The following is a 21,746-nucleotide window of genomic DNA, read 5'->3' on the forward strand; positions in this document are numbered from 1 at the left end:
TCGGAGAGAGAGATGGAGGTAATGGAAGCCGACACTGCTGATCAGGACAGGAGCTTAGTTGCACAGCGTGTGTTGAGCGTGCAATTGAGCAAAGCTGAGCATGATCAACGCCACAATCTGTTCCAAACAAGAGGCGTTGTAAAAGAGCGAGCTATAAGGATCATCATTGATGGAGGGAGCTGCAATAATCTGGCTAGCGTTGATATGGTAGAGAAGCTTTCTCTCCCTACAAGACAGCGCACACATCCATACTACATTCAATGGTTTGAGAGCTCTCGGAAGCTCAAGGTAACAAGAACTACACGTGTGCATTTTACTATTGGTACATATTCTGATTTTGTGGATTGTGATGTTGTACCTATGCAAGCTTGTTCTTTGTTACTTGGTAGACCTTGGCAATTTGATAGAGAATCTGTTCATAATGGTAAAACTAATCAATATTCTCTTATGCATGATGGAAAGAAAATTGGTCTCAAACCTATGACTCCTGAACAAATACTAAAAGATGATCTTGCTAGAGCTAGTAGAGTAAAAAATGAGGAGAAACTTAAGAGTGAGAATCAGATTGTTGCTGCAGATTTTGTTCCACATAAGACTAATACTAAATCTGATTCGAACCATGCTACTGAAATTCGTTTGAAAAATCCTTGTTTGCTTGCTAGCAAATCTGATATTGCTGAACTTGATGTGGACACTACTCAATGCTATGCTATCATTTGCAAAGAAGTTCTGTTTTCATTTGAGGATATGCCTCCTTCTTTTCCACCTGCGGTTGCTAACCTTTTGCAGGAATTCATTGATGTGTTCCCACAAGATGTTCCCCCTGGACTACCACCTATCCGTGGCATAGAACACCAGATTGACTTGATTCCAGGAGCGTCGCTGCCCAACCGTGCACCATACCGTACCAATCCTGAAGAGACGAAAGAGATTCAGCGACAAATTCAGGTTCTCCAAGATAAAGGTTACATTCGTGAGTCTCTTAGCCCATGTGCTGTTCCTATTATCTTGGTACCTAAGAAGGATGGTTCTTCACGCATGTGTACTGATTGTAGAACTATTAATAATATTACCATTCGATACCGTCATCCAATACCTCATTTAGATGATATGCTTGATGAATTGAGTGGTTCTGTTATGTTCTCTAAAGTTGATTTGCGTAGTGGTTACCACCAGATTCGTATGAAATTAGGAGATGAATGGAAAACAGCGTTTAAAACTAAGTTCGGCTTATATGAGTGGTTAGTAATGCCCTTTGGTTTAACTAATGCACCTAGTACTTTCATGAGACTGATGAACGAAGTTTTACGTGCTTTTATTGGACGTTTTGTGGTGGTATATTTTGATGATATTCTGATTTATAGCAAATCTTTGGAGGAACATTTGGATCATTTACGTGCTGTTTTCAATGCGTTACGTGATGCACGTTTGTATGGTAATCTTGAGAAGTGCACCTTTTGCACCAATCGAGTTGCGTTTCTTGGCTATGTTGTTACTGCGCAGGGAATTGAAGTTGATCCAGCCAAGATTGAGGCAATTGAGAGTTGGCCGCAGCCAAAGACGGTCACACAAGTGAGGAGTTTTCTTGGCCTCGCTGGCTTCTATAGGCGCTTTGTGAAAGATTTTGGATCCATTGCTGCGCCGCTGAATGAGCTTACAAAGAAGGATGTGCCCTTTGTGTGGGGCGATGCACAACAAGACGCCTTCATGATTCTGAAAGATAAGTTAACACATGCTCCATTACTCCAACTTCCTGATTTCAATAAGACTTTTGAGCTTGAATGTGATGCTAGTGGAATTGGTTTGGGAGGTGTGTTATTACAAGAGGGCAAACCTGTTGCATATTTTAGTGAAAAATTGAGTGGGCCTAGTCTGAACTATTCTACTTATGATAAAGAATTATATGCGCTGGTTCGGACATTAGAAACTTGGCAACATTATTTATGGCCTAAAGAATTTGTTATACATTCTGATCATGAATCTTTGAAGCATATTCGTAGTCAAGCTAAGTTGAATCGTCGCCATGCAAAGTGGGTTGAGTTTATTGAGTCTTTTCCTTATGTTATCAAACACAAAAAGGGTAAAGATAATGTTATTGCTGATGCTTTGTCGCGCCGTTATACTATGCTATCTCAACTTGACTTCAAGATTTTTGGATTAGAAACCATAAAGGAACAATACTTGCTTGATGCTGATTTTAACGATGTGTTGCTGAATTGTAAAGATGGTAGAACATGGAACAAATTCGTCCTCAATGATGGATTTGTGTTCCGTGCTAACAAGCTATGCATCCCAGATGGTTCCGTTCGTCTTTTGTTGTTACAGGAGGCGCATGGAGGAGGATTGATGGGTCATTTCGGTGTGAAGAAGACGGAGGATGTACTTGCTGCACACTTCTTTTGGCCACGTATGCGTCGAGATGTTGAGAGATTTGTGGCACGCTGCACTACATGTCAAAAAGCTAAGTCTCGACTTAATCCACATGGTTTATATATGCCTCTTCCTGTTCCTAGTGTACCGTGGGAGGATATTTCTATGGATTTCGTTTTGGGTTTGCCTCGTACACAGAAGGGGAGGGATAGTATCTTTGTTGTTGTGGATAGGTTTTCTAAGATGGCACACTTTATTCCATGTCACAAAACTGATGATGCTACACATGTTGCTGATTTGTTCTTTCGCGAAATTGTGCGTTTACATGGTGTGCCAAATACTATTGTTTCTGATCGTGATACTAAATTTCTTAGCCACTTTTGGAGATGTTTATGGGCTAAGTTGGGGACTAAATTGCTGTTTAGTACTACATGTCATCCCCAAACTGATGGACAAACTGAAGTAGTAAATAGAACTTTGTCTACTATGCTGCGGGCTGTTTTGAAAAAGAACTTAAAATTGTGGGAAGAATGTTTACCTCATGTTGAATTTGCTTACAATCGTTCGCTGCATTCTACCACTAAGATGTGCCCATTTGAGATTGTTTATGGTTTTGTACCACGTGCACCTATTGATTTGTTTCCTTTACCATCTTCTGTGCAACATAATTTGGATGCTACAGACCGTGCTGAATTGATACTAAAATTGCATGAGACTACTAAAGACAACATAGCACGCATGAATGCTAAGTATAAAATTGCTGGGGATAGAGGAAGAAAGCATGTTGTGTTTGATGTTGGTGATCTTGTTTGGTTGCATTTGCGCAAAGATCGTTTTCCTGAATTGCGCAAGTCTAAACTAATGCCCCGCGCTGCTGGTCCTTTTAAGGTGTTAGAGAAAATAAATGATAATGCATATAAACTTGAGCTTCCTGCAGAATTGGGTCCGGTTAGTCCTACATTTAACATTGCAGATTTGAAGCCTTACTTTGGGGAAGAAGAGGAGTTTTCGTCGAGGACGACTTCAATTCAAGAAGGGGGGCATGATGAGGACATCCCATCTCTTGATACAACCGCTGTACCTACAGCCACACAAATACAAGGACCAATCACTCGAGCTCGTGCCAAACAACTTAACTATCAGGTACTTTCGTTTCTTGGAACTATTCCTCACATACATGAGAATATGATGCTGCCTAAATCAGATATGTTTGTTACTCTTAGGAATGATGGACCAAGCATGGATGAGGAGGACAAGCATTGGAGCATGATCACGCATGGAGGAGATGGCAGCAAGCGTTTGAGGATTGAAGATGACGCCGCAAGTGGAGATTTCAGAACTTTGAAGCCATTATAATGGAGCAACGATGATTGGACGAATTCTACAAGTTTCCCCATCATAAAATTCGTCCAAGAGTTATTATTGGTGCTGCGTCACCTTATTTAATGGGCCAGGCCCATGTATTTTCGGATTAGGTATTTTAGGGGATTTTAAGAGGCCATATAAGTGGAGGAAGGCCCATTTAGGGGTGTTTTTGGCCAACCCTAGCTGGTTGGACGAAAATCCCTTGACTTCCCCCATATATATCCCTCCGTAGCCGTCATTAGAACTTGGATTTTGATTAGATTAAAAGTTAGCCAATTGCTGCAACTACGTGTTCTTCTTTTGAGGCCAACGCCCAGAACAAGACCGACTATTCGGAATCCCACCATTATCAATCAAGCTTTCATCTATATCCGCAATATTCTGATTGCATCTTTAGTTCTTACTTGTTCTCGATTTCAGGTAGGAATTAAGACCCTCGCTGGTCAGGCTGATCGTGCATCCGCAAGATCAGTAACTCCCGGAGATTGTCCTAGCGATTGCATTGGCGCACGAGCTTTGCACGTGTAGTCGGATCGTCAAGCACGAACTCCACCAACAAATCGACGTTATCGTACTCTCATCGAAAGATCGGACACCCTTACCCTATCATCACCACTTTTGACATTTGACTTTGGATCTTACCCACATTTGACAATAGACTTTTCCGTTGATCTTTTTCGTTTGCTATCCACCCCTTACCCACCACATATAGAGTTCTTAGCCTTTTGCGTGTGCTTTGAGTGTGTGTGTGAGTAACCCCGATACATTTCGATTTTGCTCTTGACTTTTACCACTTTTCCGATACTTTCTTGATAGGTGAGATACTTGTGTAGATTTCCTTCCACCACATACATATACACCTTCCTAGTTAGATACACATGATGACCCCACAAGAGCAAGCCGAGATGAGAGCATACTTCGCCGAGCTAGATGCTCGAGAAGCCAAAATGACACCAAAAGATAAAGCCGAGTGCAACGCATACTTCAAACACCTTGAGAGCAAGAGTGATACACCCCATGAGTCGAGTGAGGATGTTTCGATTTCTAACAACTTAACCTCTACTCCTCTTGTGTTGTCTTCCTCTTTGCTAGGTTGCTCGGACATCGACGACGCCATTGCCATGGAGATGAGGGACTCCACTATATGTGAGATGAGCGACTCCACTATATGTGAGATGAGCGACTCCACTATATGTGAGATGAGTAACTCCACTATATGTGAGCTTGATGAGTGCCTCCACTTCGAGAGCATGAGTGATACACCGAGTGAGATGAGAGTGGTAGTTGATAGGTCATGTGAGGCCATTTCGTATTCTAACAACTTACCCTCTACCTCTAGTGTGTTTCCTTGTGTCTCATTAGGTGCCATGGATGACGAGACGCCGATCATGGAGAAGATATACATGGTGCATGAAGATGATGCTATCACACCATGCTTGTTGCTTGAAGATGAACATGGAGGCCACATCGAGCCTATTACTTCCACAACACCTACCTCATATGAGCGGGACTACAAAGGTACGCATATGGGTGTTGATAATGCCATGATCCCACTAGTGGACATGAAGATTGATGAGTGCATGCATGATCTTGATGATACAAATGCTATGTCATATGCTTCTTTCATTTTCCCATGTGATGCTTTGCTTGATACCAACATTGTTGATCATGTGGACTTGATTGCTTGTGATAACATGACCATGCCATGCTATGAGTGTTTCGATTTCTATCCTATTGCTTGCAATATGTCGAACAATTTCTCTTTCCCATGTATTGCTTGCAATGTTGCTAATGATGCTTGTGTTGTGACAACCTTGCCGAACAATTGCTCTTTCCCTAGGTTTGTCGACAACAATGATCAAATGTTGAACATGTTTTGTGCTACATGCTTGCAATATTCTCCCATTAATGCAACCAAAATGATGAACAATTTCTCTTTCCAATGCTTGGCTTGCAATAGTGTTAATATGCTTGTAAATGAGATTGCCCCCATAGCTCTCTCAAATTTTGGAGACTTTGCATATATCCATGTTGATCATGTTCCCATGTTTACTCCGCATATTCACCATATCTATTATGATGCTTTGCTTAACGCTAATGGTGATGTGCAAAAGAGATGGACCATCATGATGGATGATGTGTTCATATACCATGCACACACGTTGTTCTTGTTGTCTAACATGTGTGTAGGTACCCAAACTCCAATGTCAACCTCGATTGAGCACGAGTTGACAAAAAGAGCTCTTGAGAGCATGATACAAGTGAGCTCCAATGAGTGGTTTTGCCCGCACACTTCAACTACACAAGATCTCTCAATGAGAGCACACCGACACTTTGATAAGGTGACCTCCTTCTACTTGCGCCCTCTTCCTAAATCCATTGAACTTTGGCTACGCTTTGATTGCTCCTTTGCTTTTCTTGTGCTATTGATAGGGCTCTTGACAAGTGAAGGGACATTCAAGCGTTGGTGTCATCTACCTCCTCTACACATTCATGAAGACTCATCGTCGAGGACGACTCTTTTTCAAGTGGGGGGAGATGATGTAGCCCGACCTACGGTCTTCGCTTCATCATGTGCTTCAACGACAAGAACCACACTCAAGGCCGTGGTCACGGAGGCATGGAAGAGAAGAAGGAAGAAGAGCGCCCGAGGTCGCCAAGAAGAGACGGCGCATGAAGCACGACTGCTCGGATTATCCGCCCCACTAAGGCCGGACAATCCGCCCCCCTATGTGTCCAAGTCAATTCGGGCCAAGTCCCATGTACCCCCCTTGTATGCCTAAACTACCCCTCCTTAGTGGCTCCCTATATATAGGCTCCCACCTCCCCCTTCATTAGGTAAGAGGAATGAACTTGAGAGATTTAGGCTCATGCCTCCACCATCCCTTTGGGATTAGGGAAACCCCCTCCTTAGATTACCATAATCTATTGTACAAGGCACTCCTTATATGATTAGTCTCTCACACTTGTGATTCTACCACCGGTCTCTCACTCGTGTGATTCCACCGATCGTATACCGATCTTCCTCTCGGGGATTCTACCGCGTGTCTCTCCCTTGAGAGATTCTATCGGGATAGTGGTTCGGGCTATCAGGAGTAAACCGGAATTGTATCGGGTTGGTGTGTGTTTGCGTGTGTTCATCGCGTTCATCGCCGTGTTCTTCGTGTTCTTCCTCTCCCCCGCCTTTCCCTCGGTCAATTCGTGAGATCGGGCAACCCACGTGGCCTTAGGCCGCATCAGTATAGGTGTCACTCACACACTTTTTCTTTTTCTTTTTGTATTTTTCTTTTTCTTTTTCTCACTATGTAAGGATACTACTATCTATGTAAGTATGTCACACTTCTTTTGCTTATCTTTTCACACGAGCTTGCTTCAAAGCTTTGCTCAACACACGCACACCCTCACGGTCGGGACGCTTGCGCAATGCTTCGCAACACTAGAAAGCCACTCTCGATAGGAAAGGTACGCAAAAGAGGCTAGGGCTACAAGTTAGGAGCAAGTTATACCACTTGATGATGGTGGCCGACGATCTTGAACTTGCTATGGTGGAGGTGTCAAATGAACCGCTTGAATCCTCGGGGTGCCGTCGTCGTTGTCGATGTTGCGGAAGCTTTGTGGTAGCTGAAATGGCACTCAAACCGAAGTCCAAACACAAGGGGGTTAGTACCAAAACGAAAAACGAAGGTTGCTGTCAAAATTTCGGCCAGGCGGAACTTCCGGTCCTGAGGGGCGGAACTTCCGGTCCCGGGTGGAACTTCCGGTCCTGCCGGGCGGAACTTCCGGTCGCAATCAGATCTGCGGGCTGTTCGTCGATTTGGGCGGAAATCCGGGCCGAAATCCTTCGAATTCGAGGAAAATTTGGCACTAGAAGCTGTGGGAAGGTGGGGGAATTGCATATCAACACCAAAGACAAGTTTCTATTGGAGCAAAACCACAAATAACTCAACAAATCGAGAGATCGATCCAAGGCCAATTTGGGGCTATTTTTTGGGAAAAAATTTTGGAATTTTTTTTGGGCGAAATTGGTGGAATTGGGGGATGTGGGGGTCAAATCCGTGGCAACCAAAGAGCTGCTGATACCATATGATGAGGACTAAGTCCTTGGATGTGCCCGATCTTCACGGATTTGGATGGGATTCGTGGGGGAGGTGGATGAACACGAAGAACGTGGGTGGATGGCGGGGTGGATCGAAGATACAAACGCAACACACACACACAACTGGTTGTTCTTCGTTGGTCCGATACACCAACCCAACGGAATTGCAAGAAAAAGACCCACAAGGAGTAGAATCCCTCACAAAAGGTTGGCAATAGCAATCGATAGAGTTCCAAAGAGGAAAAGAGTGCAAATAGATAGAATTGCAAAAGCAAAAGATCCAAAACACTAGAATTCCTAGAATGGAAGAGATCAATCGCCTAGAAGAGTAGATAACTTCGTAGATTCGTGGATCTAGAAGGGTTTCCCGCGGGAAGGAGCATAGCTCATGTTTTCTCTTTCATCAAGTCTAATCTCAGATCTGAGCCAACAAGGCTATTTATAGTAGGTGGGGCGAAGGGATAAGTTACAACTAAAAGTGATGTTGTGCTGAAGTTCGATGGGGCGGAAGTTCCGATCAACTTGGGCGGAAGTTCCGGTTAGGGGCGGAAGTTCCGGTCGGGGCGGAAGTTCCGGCCTTGTTCCGGAATTGCGCCATTGTCCCGCAGTAACATCCAGTAAGGTTTTCGCCGACTTTCGGAACTTGGGCGGAAGTTCCGGTGGGCGGAAGTTCCGGTCCTTCGGGGTGGAAGTTCCGGCCTGATCCATTTTGCTGGGCGCTGGAAGGCATCTGGAGGGCATCTGGGCGGAAGTTCCGGTCCTGGAGGGCGGAAGTTCCGGCCTGGCAGCTGTAGCTCCATCTTTGTCATTTCCAGCTCTCTCTCCATTGGCTTTGATGAGGTCTAAGACCCCGTGTGTGGCCCGATCTCGCAGCTTGACCCCGAAATCCAAGGGAAGAGGTGGGAGAGCGCGAAGAACACGAAGAACACGACGAACACGAGGAACTCCGAGACTCACGCACGCACACCAACCCGATACACCCGATGCTTACCTCCGTGGCTCGATGGACCACGCCAATAGAATCTCCGAGGAAGAGGCACGTGGCAGAATTCCCGGAGAGAGATTGGGGTTGGAGAGGAAGAGCTTGGTGAGGGAGAGAGAGTAACTTGTACTAGAATCTCACTCAACAAGATCAAAGTCAACAACCAAGGTGCCTTGATTACAGAGGGATGATACCCAAGGGAGACTAAGCTCAAAGGTAGGTTTGAGTTCAAAACAAGTCTAACCCTAATCTGGGGGAAGGGGTGAGGTACTTATAGGCCCAGATTCGTACAGGGGTAAAATCGGCACTACATAAATTATCCTGGTCCCTAGATGCGAAATCAACGGTTGAGATGAAGTCAACAGGGGCTTGGCCGGCAGTGCCGGTGATGATTGGCCGGCAGTGCCAGTGGGGCCGGCAGTGCCGCTGGTTCGAGGCCGGCAGTGCCGCCGGTCGCGTCTTCAGCTGGAAGGCCGGCGATGCCGGAGTCCAGTGGCAGCGATGCCGGGTGAGCAGGCCGGCAGTGCCGGGAGCTTGAGGCCGGCAGTCTTGGGGTGAGCAGGCCGGCAGTTGCCGGTGCACCGGAGGCCGGCAGTTGCCGGCCCCGAAGCGTCCTTCGGCGGCCACTCTTCTCCTCCTCCTTCCTTGTCCATCTTCGGGTCTGCTGCGACGTCCTTCTCTCGAGGTTCATATCTGATAACACAAAGCATATCGGCCTGAGGTAGCAGTCCATCCAATGGGGTATCAAGATCAAGGGTAGTGAGGAGTGAGTTCACCTTATCATGTAGCGCTTTGACTCGGGCTCGCGTCATCGGTCCACTTGGGGGACTTGTTGGTCTTGGTGTGGAGGTGTCCGAAGGCCACCCCACATCAGGTCCACTTGGGGGACTTGTTGGTCTTGGTGTAGCGACGTCGGTGACCGGGGCTACATCATCTCCCCCCCCTTGGGAAAGAGTCGTCCTCGACTCTTGCACCTCCTCATCTCCATGATAGGGTGACAAGTCCGAGACGTTGAACGTGTTGCTCACCAAGTACTTGGATGTCGGTATGTCGATGACGTAAGCGTTGTCGTTGATGCGCTTGAGGACCTTGAAGGGGCCATCTCCTCTTGGCTTGAGCTTGGAGTTGCGCTCATGAGGGAACCGTTCCTTCCGTAGGTGGATCCAAACGAGGTCTCCTTCTTCGAATATCCTTGCCTTCTTCTTGGCGTTGATGCGGTTGGCTTGACGAAGAACATGTTCTTGTATGGTTGCCCTTGTCTCTTCATGTAGTTTCTTGACGGCGGCGGTGCGCTTGTCGAAGTCCATGTTGATGCGCTCGTGGAGGGGAAGCGGAAGTATGTCGAGCGCCGTGTAAGGTTCGAAGCCATAGACGACCGTGAAGGGGCTCCTTGACGTAGTCTTGTGCTTGGCGCGGTTGTAGGCGAACTCGGCGTGAGGAAGGCACTCCTCCCATGACTTCAAGTTTTTGATGAGGTCTAAGACCCCGTGTGTGGCCCGATCTCGCGGTTGACCCGAAATCCAAGAGGGAAGAGAGGGAGAGCGCGAAGAACACGATGAACACGAGGAACTCACGCACGCACACCAACCCGATACAACCGATACTTACCCCCGTGGCTCGATGGACCACGCCGATAGAATCTCCTACGGAAGAGACCGCGGTAGAATTCCGAGGAGAGAGACCGGTGTTGGAGAAGGAGATCGGAGAGAGAGAGAGAGTGCTCGCACTAGAATCTCACTCATAGATCTAGATCAACAACAAGGGTTGCCTTGATTACAGAGGGATGAAACCCTAGGGAGACAAAGCTCATATCCATGTTTAAGCTATCATCTTGTCTAAAGAGGTAAGGGGGCGACCTGGGGGCTTATATAGGCATACAAGGCAGCATGGGTCGAACAGGTACAAGTTGGTGGGTCAAACCCGACGAATCCGGTCACAGGGCCGGTCTGACCGGGCCTGGGACCGGCCCATCCGGTCCACAACCGGATTCTGGACCGGGTGGTGACCGGGCGAGGCTTCGGGAGCCCCGGGATTGCGTCCGGATGGCACCGGTCGTCGTTCCGGTCGAAAACCGGCCGGGCCGGTCAGGGGGCCGGTCAACCGGGCCTGTGACCGGGTGGGCCGGTCAGGGGGCCGGTCAACCGGGCCTGTGACCGGCCGGCCTCCCTCCTCCCGCTTCTTCTTCCTCTTCCTTCCTTCTTCCTTCATTCTTCCTTCCTTCTTCTTCTTCTTCCTTCTTCCTTGCACCATGATGAATGGCTCCTCTTCCCTTCCCTCGCTTCCTTGCACCATGGGTGTTCCTCCTCTCCGGTCCTCGATGACTCTTGTACCTAATGACATATAACATGCCGACATGAGGTAGCATTCCATTCAAGGTATCTACGAGGTCGAGTATCGAGAGGAAGGAGTTCACCTTGACGCGTGTAGCGTGGATTAGGGTTGAAGGTCCACTTGGGGGACTCTTTGGCCATGGTGTAGCGTCGACGATAGGCGGGGCTGCACTTGATGGTCTTGGTGTAGCGACGTCGGTGACCGGGGCTACATCATCTCCCCCCCCTTGGGGAAGAGTCGTCCTCGACTCTTGTTTTTCCTCATCGAAGAGGTAGTCCATGACGGTTGTCCCATGTAGAGTTGGGTAGTCGCGGTCGAAGAAGAATTTGGAGAAAAACCACTTGCGAAGGGAAAGCTCCAAGAGGCATTTGGCAAAAATGGTAACCAAAAGAGTGTGGGTGTATCCAACATGTGGAAGGGCAAAAATTTGTGCATGTAAGAGTTGTATGGTGTCAAAAATGTGTGGTGTAGCATTGTCCCAAACAAGTGGAACAAACAAAAGGCAAGTGTCGGCGGCAAAATTTGGGGCAAAATTGTTATGTGCAAAGGCAAAGCGATGGAGACTTCTGACTTGGGAGAGTATTGTTGGCTTGAGCGGAGTATGAGTGTCCTCAAGTGTGAAAGAATCCATTGCAAATGCCAAAGATGAAATGAGAAATCCAAAGAAGAGCAACTTTTTGTATGACATGTGGCACAAGATGCATAAGGTGTCTCTCACATGTATGACATGGTCCTTGAGATTCTCGGAGTGTATGATGATAACAAGGCATACAACAATCATTGGGCCAACAAGATGTTTCAAGATAAGTTGCATAAGAGGCAAAATGGGCGACGGGGAGTTGGACCAAACCGGAAACTCGACAAAGCAAGTCGGAAACACATGAGGGCGAAGGCTTGTGGGAACATACCCTTTGGTGTGATTCCCGCGGGTTAGGTCCTTGTTGGGGTAGCTCTCAATTGCGCGTTTCGTGAGCTCATGCTCCGTAGCTGATGTAGCCCCGGTCACCGACGTCGCTACACCAAGACCATCAAGTGCAACCCCGCCTATCGTCGACGCTACACCATGGCCAAAGAGTTCCCCAAGTGGACCTTCAACCCTCACCCACGCTACACGCGACAAGGTGAACTCCTTCCTCTCGATACTCGACCTCGTAGATACCTTGAATGGAATGCTACCTCATGTCGACATGTTATATGTCATTAGGTACAAGAGTCATCGAGGACCGGAGAGGAGGAACACCCATGGTGCACGTAAGCGAGGGAAGGGAAGAGGAGCCATTCATCATGGTGCAAGGAAGAGAGAAGAAGAAGAGAAGAAGAAGAAGAAGAAGGAAAGAGGAGAAGAAGGCTGGCCGGCCCAGAACCCGGTTGGACCGGCCCCACGACCGGACTGTCCGGTTGCCGCCCGGTCGACCGGCCCCAGGACCGGACCACCCGGTCCCAGGCCCGGTCTGACCGGCCCCCAAACCGGATCCGACGGGAATGACTCCCCAAGCTGCCTAAGTTATCCACTTGCGTACCTTTTCGGCCCAAGCTGGCTTGTACCTCTATATAAGCACCTAGGACCCCTCCTTTACCCCTTAGACAAGATGATAGCTTAAACATGAACTTGAGCTTTGTCTCCCTAGGGTTTCATCCCTCTGTAATCAAGGCAACCCTTGTTGTTGATTTGGATATTGTTGAGTGAGATTCTAGTGCAAGTCACTCTCTCTCCCTCACCAATCTCTTTTCTCCAACACCGATCTCTCACTCCGGGATTCTACCTCGCGTCTCTCCCGGGTTGATTCTATTGGCGTGGTCCATCGAGCCACGGGGGTAAGTATCGGTTGTATCGGGTTGGTGTGCGTGCGTGAGTCCTCGTGTTCTTCGTGTTCATCGTGTTCTTCGCGCTCTCCCACCTTTCCCCTTTGGATTTCGGGTCAACCGCAAGATCGGGCCACACACGGGGTCTTAGACCTCATCATATGGTATCAGCAGCCTTTGGTTTCCGCGGATTTGACCCCCCACCCATCCAATTTCGTCTCTAAAATTTTTCCCCAAAAAAATCCCCAAAAATAGCCCTAATTTGCCTCTTGACCGATCTGCGATTTCGTTGCGTTTTGAGTGGTTTTGATCCATGGATTTGGTGTTACTAGTGATGATCTATCATTTCCCCATCTTTTCCCCTTCGATTTCATCAAGTTTGGCTCGAATTTGAGCGTTTTCCGAGCAGTTTTGCTCAAGAACATCTTCTTCCTCGTTGGGCCACTCCCGCCCGAGCACATCCGGCCTCGCAGCCGCCGCTCCCTCCGCAACGCCCCACAGCAGCGCCCCACCACGCGGCCGACCCCGCGCCTCCATCCCCCGCGCTCACCCTTGGCCCAGCCGCCGCCGGCCGCACGCCAAGCCGCTCCCGCTCGTCTCCTGGCCCGTCCGGCTCCAGGCCGCCCCAACACGCCGCACGCGCCCGCTTGGCCACCCCCGGCCCCACGCCCGAGCCGCCCACGACCGCGCCCCGCGCTCTGCCTCCACACCAGCATCTGACGCTCGCCTCCGCTCCCAACGCGCGCCCGTGCTCGCTGCTCCTGCCCCGCACGCCATCATCCAAGCCGCCGCACGCCGTGCTGCTGCAGCTACACGGGCCAGCCTCGTACGCGCGCAATCCCCGCCCGCGCCTGTGCTCCCCATCAGGCCGCCGCCCTGCTCACCTGCGCACGCACGCGCTGACAGCTCCAGTTCGATCCCCAAGCTCCAACCCAACTCACGCATCGAGCAGCCGCTCCGGTCAACCGGGTATCTGACCGGGCGCAAACCGGGCGGCACACCAGGAAAACTTGCTCGGACCGGAGCGAGACCGGGCGCCAACCGGAAAATCCGGCCCCAGACCCGGTCAGACCGGCCGCCAACCGGATTTCACGACTTTTGACCCAATTTTCGTCCAATTTTGACTCCACTTTTTGCCCCAAATCTTGACAACTTTCCGGAGCCCGTTTGACTCCAAACTTTTACAGCCATCTCACAATATCGTGACTCTATTTTTGACACCTTTTCCGAAATTTTTGGAGCCCAACTTCCGACCGCTCGTTTTGACCCAACTTTTCGGGCATTGACTTATTTTGCTCGGTTTCCGATTTGGAGTGCATCGGTTGTCTTTTCCGCTTCCGCGCCTACATCAACACCGCAACGACACCGTTGGCACCCCAGTTTCCGGCGCATCTTGACATCACCGCCTTCATCGCAAGTTGTGTGTTCCGACACCGCCTAACATCTAGGTATAACTCGCACCCCACCTTGTAACCCCTCTTCTTTTGCGATCTATCCTACGAGCATTGCTTATCGAGTGTTGCGAGACATTGCACGTGGCCCCGATTGTGAGGTGTGTGTGTCGTGTGGAGTAAAGCTTCTAAGCAAAACTCGTGTGGCAAGATAGCAAAAGCGAGCTAACGCTAACATAGTGCGAGAAAAAGCCGCCAAAATACAAAAAGAGCACAAGTGTGCATAGTGCCATCATACATACCAAAGTGTACAAAGCGCCACCATACATACAAAAGAGTGCAAGTGCCACCAAATACAAAAGAGGGAAAAGCTTTTAAGCAAAAGAGAGAAAAAGAGAAGAGAGGCCGCGTGTAAATCTTGTTGTCTCTTCGTTGCAACCAAAGCTTTGATCTCTTCTTGTGTTAGTGTGACACCGAGCACCCTTGATTAAGGGCTTCATACACTTTTCCGCTCATTCCTTGGTCGCACTAACCCCGTTCATCTCGTGTGTGTGTTCCATATCTTTTCCGTGTTTCTAGTGATCATCGCTTTGACATTTGATTTCGTTGGACTTCACCCACTCTTAACAACAAACTTGATTTCGGATTTCGTCTTTTGGCTTTCCACCACACTCACCTAACACCATATTTGCTAGCTTTTGCGTGTGTCTTTGTGTGAGTGCCCGATACAATTGATTTTGACCTCGGCTTGTTGGATCGCCCCGATCTTATCACACCACGGTAAGATTGCGAGGTAGTGTTCTTCCACTAACATATACCATATACATACCATCGTGCTAACATGGATAGCGAAGATGAGGATACGGAGGAGTACACGGAGCACTCCGAGGAGGACACCTCCTCAAGAACCGCGGATGTGGAGGAACATGTGGAGCTCGACACCGACTATGGCTCCGCGAGCATCGCCAACATGACCGACATCGAGGAGCTATACATCGACAATGGCTCCTCATGCATGGACGACATGTTGGAGCACCACCTCGAGGACGACATGGACGACATGTTGGAGCACCACCTTGAGGACGACATCGACGAGCTCTACATCGACAATGGCTCACCACTCATGGACGACATGATGGAGCAACGCCACGAGTACGACATCGACGCCATGGCGGAGCCTCACCTACGCTCCATGATGAGCAAAGACGATGCTCCCACGTACACCTACTTGGCCAATGGAGCTACATATGAAGATAGAGGACCTCCACGACGGCACCATCATATGGATCATCAAGAGCGTCCACATCATGAGCGTCATCGACACACTTCTCCAAGCTCCACAAGGCGCCGCAAGCAACATGCCACGTCGCATGAGCCATCACCTAGGCATGGCAAGGACCGTCATCGACTCACACCATCTCATGATAGTCGTCGACCACTACCACCTCATGGTCTTCATCGACACACGTCACCACATGATCGTCGCCGCCACAAGCCACTTCATGATCGCCATCGACCAACATCCCACAAGGATCTTCGACGACACTCCTGAAGACATGGTGATGACGCACGACGACGAGAGCCTCGACATGAAGGCGACAAACACCATCATAGGGTGTCCACCACTACAAGGACGGCAAGTGCTCATCGCACATACCTTCCTCATGAGGCGACTTCCACCTCTTGTGCCACCACCACAATGGCCCCTACCTCGTCACGTGCCTATGGACTCCGATGCTACAAGTGCAAGCAACAAGGCCACCCTCCACGGGAATGTCCCAATCTCCTATGTGAGGTGTGCAAGGCCAAGGGTCACGTGGCATGGCAATGCACAACGCCAAGCGCCAAGAAGCTCTACTTCGACGAGCTCAATGCACAAGTCTCCAAGATGCCTATCGCGCCCACACTTCAAGATGAAGATCGCCAAGGTCAACTCAAGGTTGATGTGGATCCGAGCCTAGCTCTCTACTACACCACGACGCCACCGCTTGAGGATGACTTGGGAGGCGATGGAGTTGAGCATGGTGACCATGGGATTCTCCCTTCACCTATGGAGGCGCATGGAGTTGAGATGGTTGAGCATGGGAATTTCCCTTCAACCAAGGAGGCGCATGGAGATGAGAAAGTCGAGCCTACTCCTATATGCTTGATTGATGAGTTGGTACCAATCCCATGTGAGGATGAGAGCCACTTAGCCCACTTGAGTGAGAGTGATAGTGAGTTGAGTGACTTCCACCCCATATGCGAGTTTGAGTGCTTCCATTTGGAGGACATGAGTGATACACAAAGTGAGTTGAGAGAGGTAGATGATAGGTCCATGGAGGACATCACATTTGCTAACACAATAACCTCTCCCTCGTTTGTGTCTTCTTATGTTGCACTAGGTTCCACGGAGGACGAGTTCCCGCTCATGGAGACGATGTACATGGTGCATGAAGATGATGATATCTCACCATGCTTGCTCCAAGATGGACATGTCGACCACATGGATCCTCCTACTTCCACAACACCTACCTCAAATGAGTCGGCCTACAAAGGTAACAACATAGGTGTTGATGATGCCATGATCCCACTAGTGGACATGATGACTCATGAATGCATGCATGATCTTGATGACCCATTTGCTACGTCACATGCTACTTTCACTTTCCCATGTGATGCTTTGCTTGATAACAATGTTGATCATGTGGAATTGAGTGCTTGTGATACCATGACCATGCCATGCTATGAGAGCTTCAATTTTCCTACAATTGCTTGCAATATGTTACCTACTTGCTCTTTCACATGTATTGCTTGCAATGACAATGATGAGATTAGCTTCCGCATGCTTTGCCCAAAATGTTTGCACTACTCCATGATCGTTGCATCCAAGATAGTGAACAATTCCCCTTTCTTATGCTTGGTATGCAAACATGCTTATTTCATTGTCCATGAGATGGCCCCCATAGCCTTCTCCATTTTTGATGATCATGAGTTGCCACATACCACACATGCACCTTCATGCCATTTGCACTATCGCCATGCATTTCACACTATCTTGCTTGACACTAATGGTGATGTGCACAAGTCTTGGAACATCATGATGGATGATGTGTTCCTCTACCATGCACATACGCTCTTTGTTTTGCTCATTCCATGTGTAGGTACCCGACCATTAACCTCCACCGCTACGGAGCATGAGCTCACGAAACGCGCAATTGAGAGCTACCCCAACAAGGACCTAACCCGCGGGAATCACACCAAAGGGTATGTTCCCACAAGCCTTCGCCCTCATGTGTTTCCGACTTGCCTTGTCGAGTTTCCGGTTTGGTCCAACCCCTCGTCGCCCCTTTTGCCTCTTTTGCAACATATCTTGACACCTCTTGTTGGCACAATGATTGTTGTATGTCTTGATGCTTTCATCATACACTTCGCGAATCTCAAGGACCATGTCATACATGTGAGAGACACCTTATGCATCTTGTGCCACATGTCACACAAAAAGTTGCTCTTCTTTGGATTTCACATTTCATCTATGGCAATTGCATTGGATTCTTTGACACTTGAGGATACCCATACTCGGCTCACGCCAACCATACCTCCCCAAGCTAGAAGTCTCCATAGCTTTGCCATTGCATATAACAATTTTGCCCCAAATTTTGCCGCCAATACTTGCCTTTTGTTTGTTCCATTTGTTTGGGACAATGCTACACCACACATTTTTGACACCATACAACTCTTACATGCACAAATTTTTGCCCTTCCAAATTTTGGATACATCGACACACTTTTGTTTCCCATTTTTGCCAAATGCCTCTTAGAGAAACGACTTGATGCTTCGTATTTGATTGAGAGCCTCTTGTTCGCCGATCACCCAATTGGCATCCACAAGCTTTCCTTTCGCAAGTTGTTTTTCCCCACGCTCTTCTTCGACCGAGACTTTGTTCCTCCACCACTACATGGGAGACCCGTCATGGGCTACAACAAGGACGCCCACACCACGACGAGCATCCATAAGGATACAAGGGCAACTATACAAGTCCTTCACCAATCCATCTCGGATCTCTCGCCACATCATGGAGATGAGGAGAAACAAGAGTCGAGGACGACTCTTCCCCAAGGGGGGGGAGATGATGTAGCCCCGGTCACCGACGTCGCTACACCAAGACCATCAAGTGCAACCCCGCCTATCGTCGACGCTACACCATGGCCAAAGAGTTCCCCAAGTGGACCTTCAACCCTCACCCACGCTACACGCGACAAGGTGAACTCCTTCCTCTCGATACTCGACCTCGTAGATACCTTGAATGGAATGCTACCTCATGTCGACATGTTATATGTCATTAGGTACAAGAGTCATCGAGGACCGGAGAGGAGGAACACCCATGGTGCACGTAAGCGAGGGAAGGGAAGAGGAGCCATTCATCATGGTGCAAGGAAGAGAGAAGAAGAAGAGAAGAAGAAGAAGAAGAAGGAAAGAGGAGAAGAAGGCTGGCCGGCCCAGAACCCGGTTGGACCGGCCCCACGACCGGACTGTCCGGTTGCCGCCCGGTCGACCGGCCCCAGGACCGGACCACCCGGTCCCAGGCCCGGTCTGACCGGCCCCCAAACCGGATCCGACGGGAATGACTCCCCAAGCTGCCTAAGTTATCCACTTGCGTACCTTTTCGGCCCAAGCTGGCTTGTACCTCTATATAAGCACCTAGGACCCCTCCTTTACCCCTTAGACAAGATGATAGCTTAAACATGAACTTGAGCTTTGTCTCCCTAGGGTTTCATCCCTCTGTAATCAAGGCAACCCTTGTTGTTGATTTGGATATTGTTGAGTGAGATTCTAGTGCAAGTCACTCTCTCTCCCTCACCAATCTCTTTTCTCCAACACCGATCTCTCACTCCGGGATTCTACCTCGCGTCTCTCCCGGGTTGATTCTATTGGCGTGGTCCATCGAGCCACGGGGGTAAGTATCGGTTGTATCGGGTTGGTGTGCGTGCGTGAGTCCTCGTGTTCTTCGTGTTCATCGTGTTCTTCGCGCTCTCCCACCTTTCCCCTTTGGATTTCGGGTCAACCGCAAGATCGGGCCACACACGGGGTCTTAGACCTCATCAGTAGCGGTGGAGGTAGTCATTCGGGTACCTATACACACAAAAGAGAAAACAAAAAGCGTGTGTGCATGGTAAAGGAATACATCATCCATCATGATGTTCCATGTCTCGTGCACATCACCATTAGTGTCAATCAAGATATTATGGAATGCATGGCGATGGTGCAAATGGCAAGAAGGTGCATTCGTGGCATGTGGTAACTCATGATCATCAAAAAGTGAGAAGGCTATGGGGGCCATCTCGTGGACAATGAAATAAGCATGTTTGCATACCAAGCATAAGAAAGGGAAATTGTTCACAATCTTGGATGCGACGATCATGGAGTAGTGCAAACATTTTGGGCAAAGCATGCGGAAGCTAATCTCATCATTGTCATTGCAAGCAATACATGTGAAAGAGCAAGTAGGTAACATATTGCAAGCAATTGTAGGAAAATTGAAGCTCTCATAGCATGGCATGGTCATGGTATCACAAGCACTCAATTCCACATGATCAACAATGTTATCAAGCAAAGCATCACATGGGAAAGTGAAAGTAGCATGTGACGTAGCAAATGGGTCATCAAGATCATGCATGCATTCATGAGTCATCATGTCCATTAGTGGGATCATGGCATCATCAACACCTATGTTGTTACCTTTGTAGGCCGACTCATTGGAGGTAGGTGTTGTGGAAGTAGGAGGATCCATGTGGTCGACATGTCCATCTTGGAGCAAGCATGGTGAGATATCATCATCTTCATGCACCATGTACATCGTCTCCATGAGCGGGAACTCGTCCTCCGTGGAACCTAGTGCAACATAAGAAGACACAAACGAGGGAGAGGTTATTGTGTTAGCAAATGTGATGTCCTCCATGGACCTATCATCTACCTCTCTCAACTCACTTTGTGTATCACTCATGTCCTCCAAATGGAAGCACTCAAACTCGCATATGGGGTGGAAGTCACTCAACTCACTATCACTCTCACTCAAGTGGGCTAAGTGGCTCTCATCCTCACATGGGATTGGTACCAACTCATCAATCAAGCATATAGGAGTAGGCTCGACTTTCTCATCTCCATGCGCCTCCTTGGTTGAAGGGAAATTCCCATGCTCAACCATCTCAACTCCATGCGCCTCCATAGGTGAAGGGAGAATCCCATGGTCACCATGCTCAACTCCATCGCCTCCCAAGTCATCCTCAAGCGGTGGCGTCGTGGTGTAGTAGAGAGCTAGGCTCGGATCCACATCAACCTTGAGTTGACCTTGGCGATCTTCATCTTGAAGTGTGGGCGCGATAGGCATCTTGGAGACTTGTGCATTGAGCTCGTCGAAGTAGAGCTTCTTGGCGCTTGGCGTTGTGCATTGCCATGCCACATGACCCTTGGCCTTGCACACCTCACATAGGAGATTGGGACATTCCCGTGGAGGGTGGCCTTGTTGCTTGCACTTGTAGCATCGTAGTCCATAGGCATGTGACGAGGTAGGGGCCATTGTGGTGGTGGCACAAGAGGTAGAAGTCGCCTCATGAGGAAGGTATGTGCGATGTGCACTTGCCGTCCTTGTAGTGGTGGACACCCTATCATGGTGTTTGTCGCCTTCATGTCGAGGCTCTCGTCTTCGTGCATCATCACCATGGCTTGAGTGGTGTCGTCGAAGACTCGTGGAAGATGTTGGTCGGTGGAGATCATGAAGTGGCTTGTGGCGGCGAAGCTCATGTGGTGACGTATGTCGATGACGGTCCTTGCCAAGCCTAGATGATGGCTCATGCGACTTGGCATGTTGTTTGTGGCGCCTTGTGGAGCTTGGAGAAGAGTGTCGATGACGATCATGTTGGGGACGCTCTTGATGCTCCATATGATGTACGTAAGGTCGACGATCTTGTGCATCAGCACTCTCATGGTGGCGCCTTGTGGAGCTCGAAGAAGTGTGTCGATGACGCTCATGATGGGGACGCCCTTGACGATCCATGTGAGGGTGCCCTCGTGGAGGTCCTCCATCTCCATATGTAGCTCCAATGGCCAAGTGGTGGTACTTGGGAGCATCGTCGTTGCTCCTTGTGGAGACTAGGTGAGGTTCCGCCATGGTGTCGATGTCGTAGGCGTGGCGTTGCTCCACCAAGTCGTCGATGTCGTACTCGTGGTGTTGCTCCGCCATGTCGTCGATGTCGTAGTCGTGGCGTTGCTCCACCATGTCGTCCATGCTTGAGGAGCCATTGTCGATGTAGAGCTCCTCGATGTCGGTCATGTCGGTGATGCTCGCGGAGCCAAAGTCGGTGTAGAGCTCCTCGATGTCGGTCATGTTGGCGATGCTCGCGGAGCCATAGTCGGTGTCGAGCTCCACAT

Source organism: Lolium perenne, chromosome 3 (assembly GCF_019359855.2).
Source record: "Lolium perenne isolate Kyuss_39 chromosome 3, Kyuss_2.0, whole genome shotgun sequence".
Classification (NCBI taxonomy): Eukaryota; Viridiplantae; Streptophyta; class Magnoliopsida; order Poales; family Poaceae; genus Lolium; species Lolium perenne.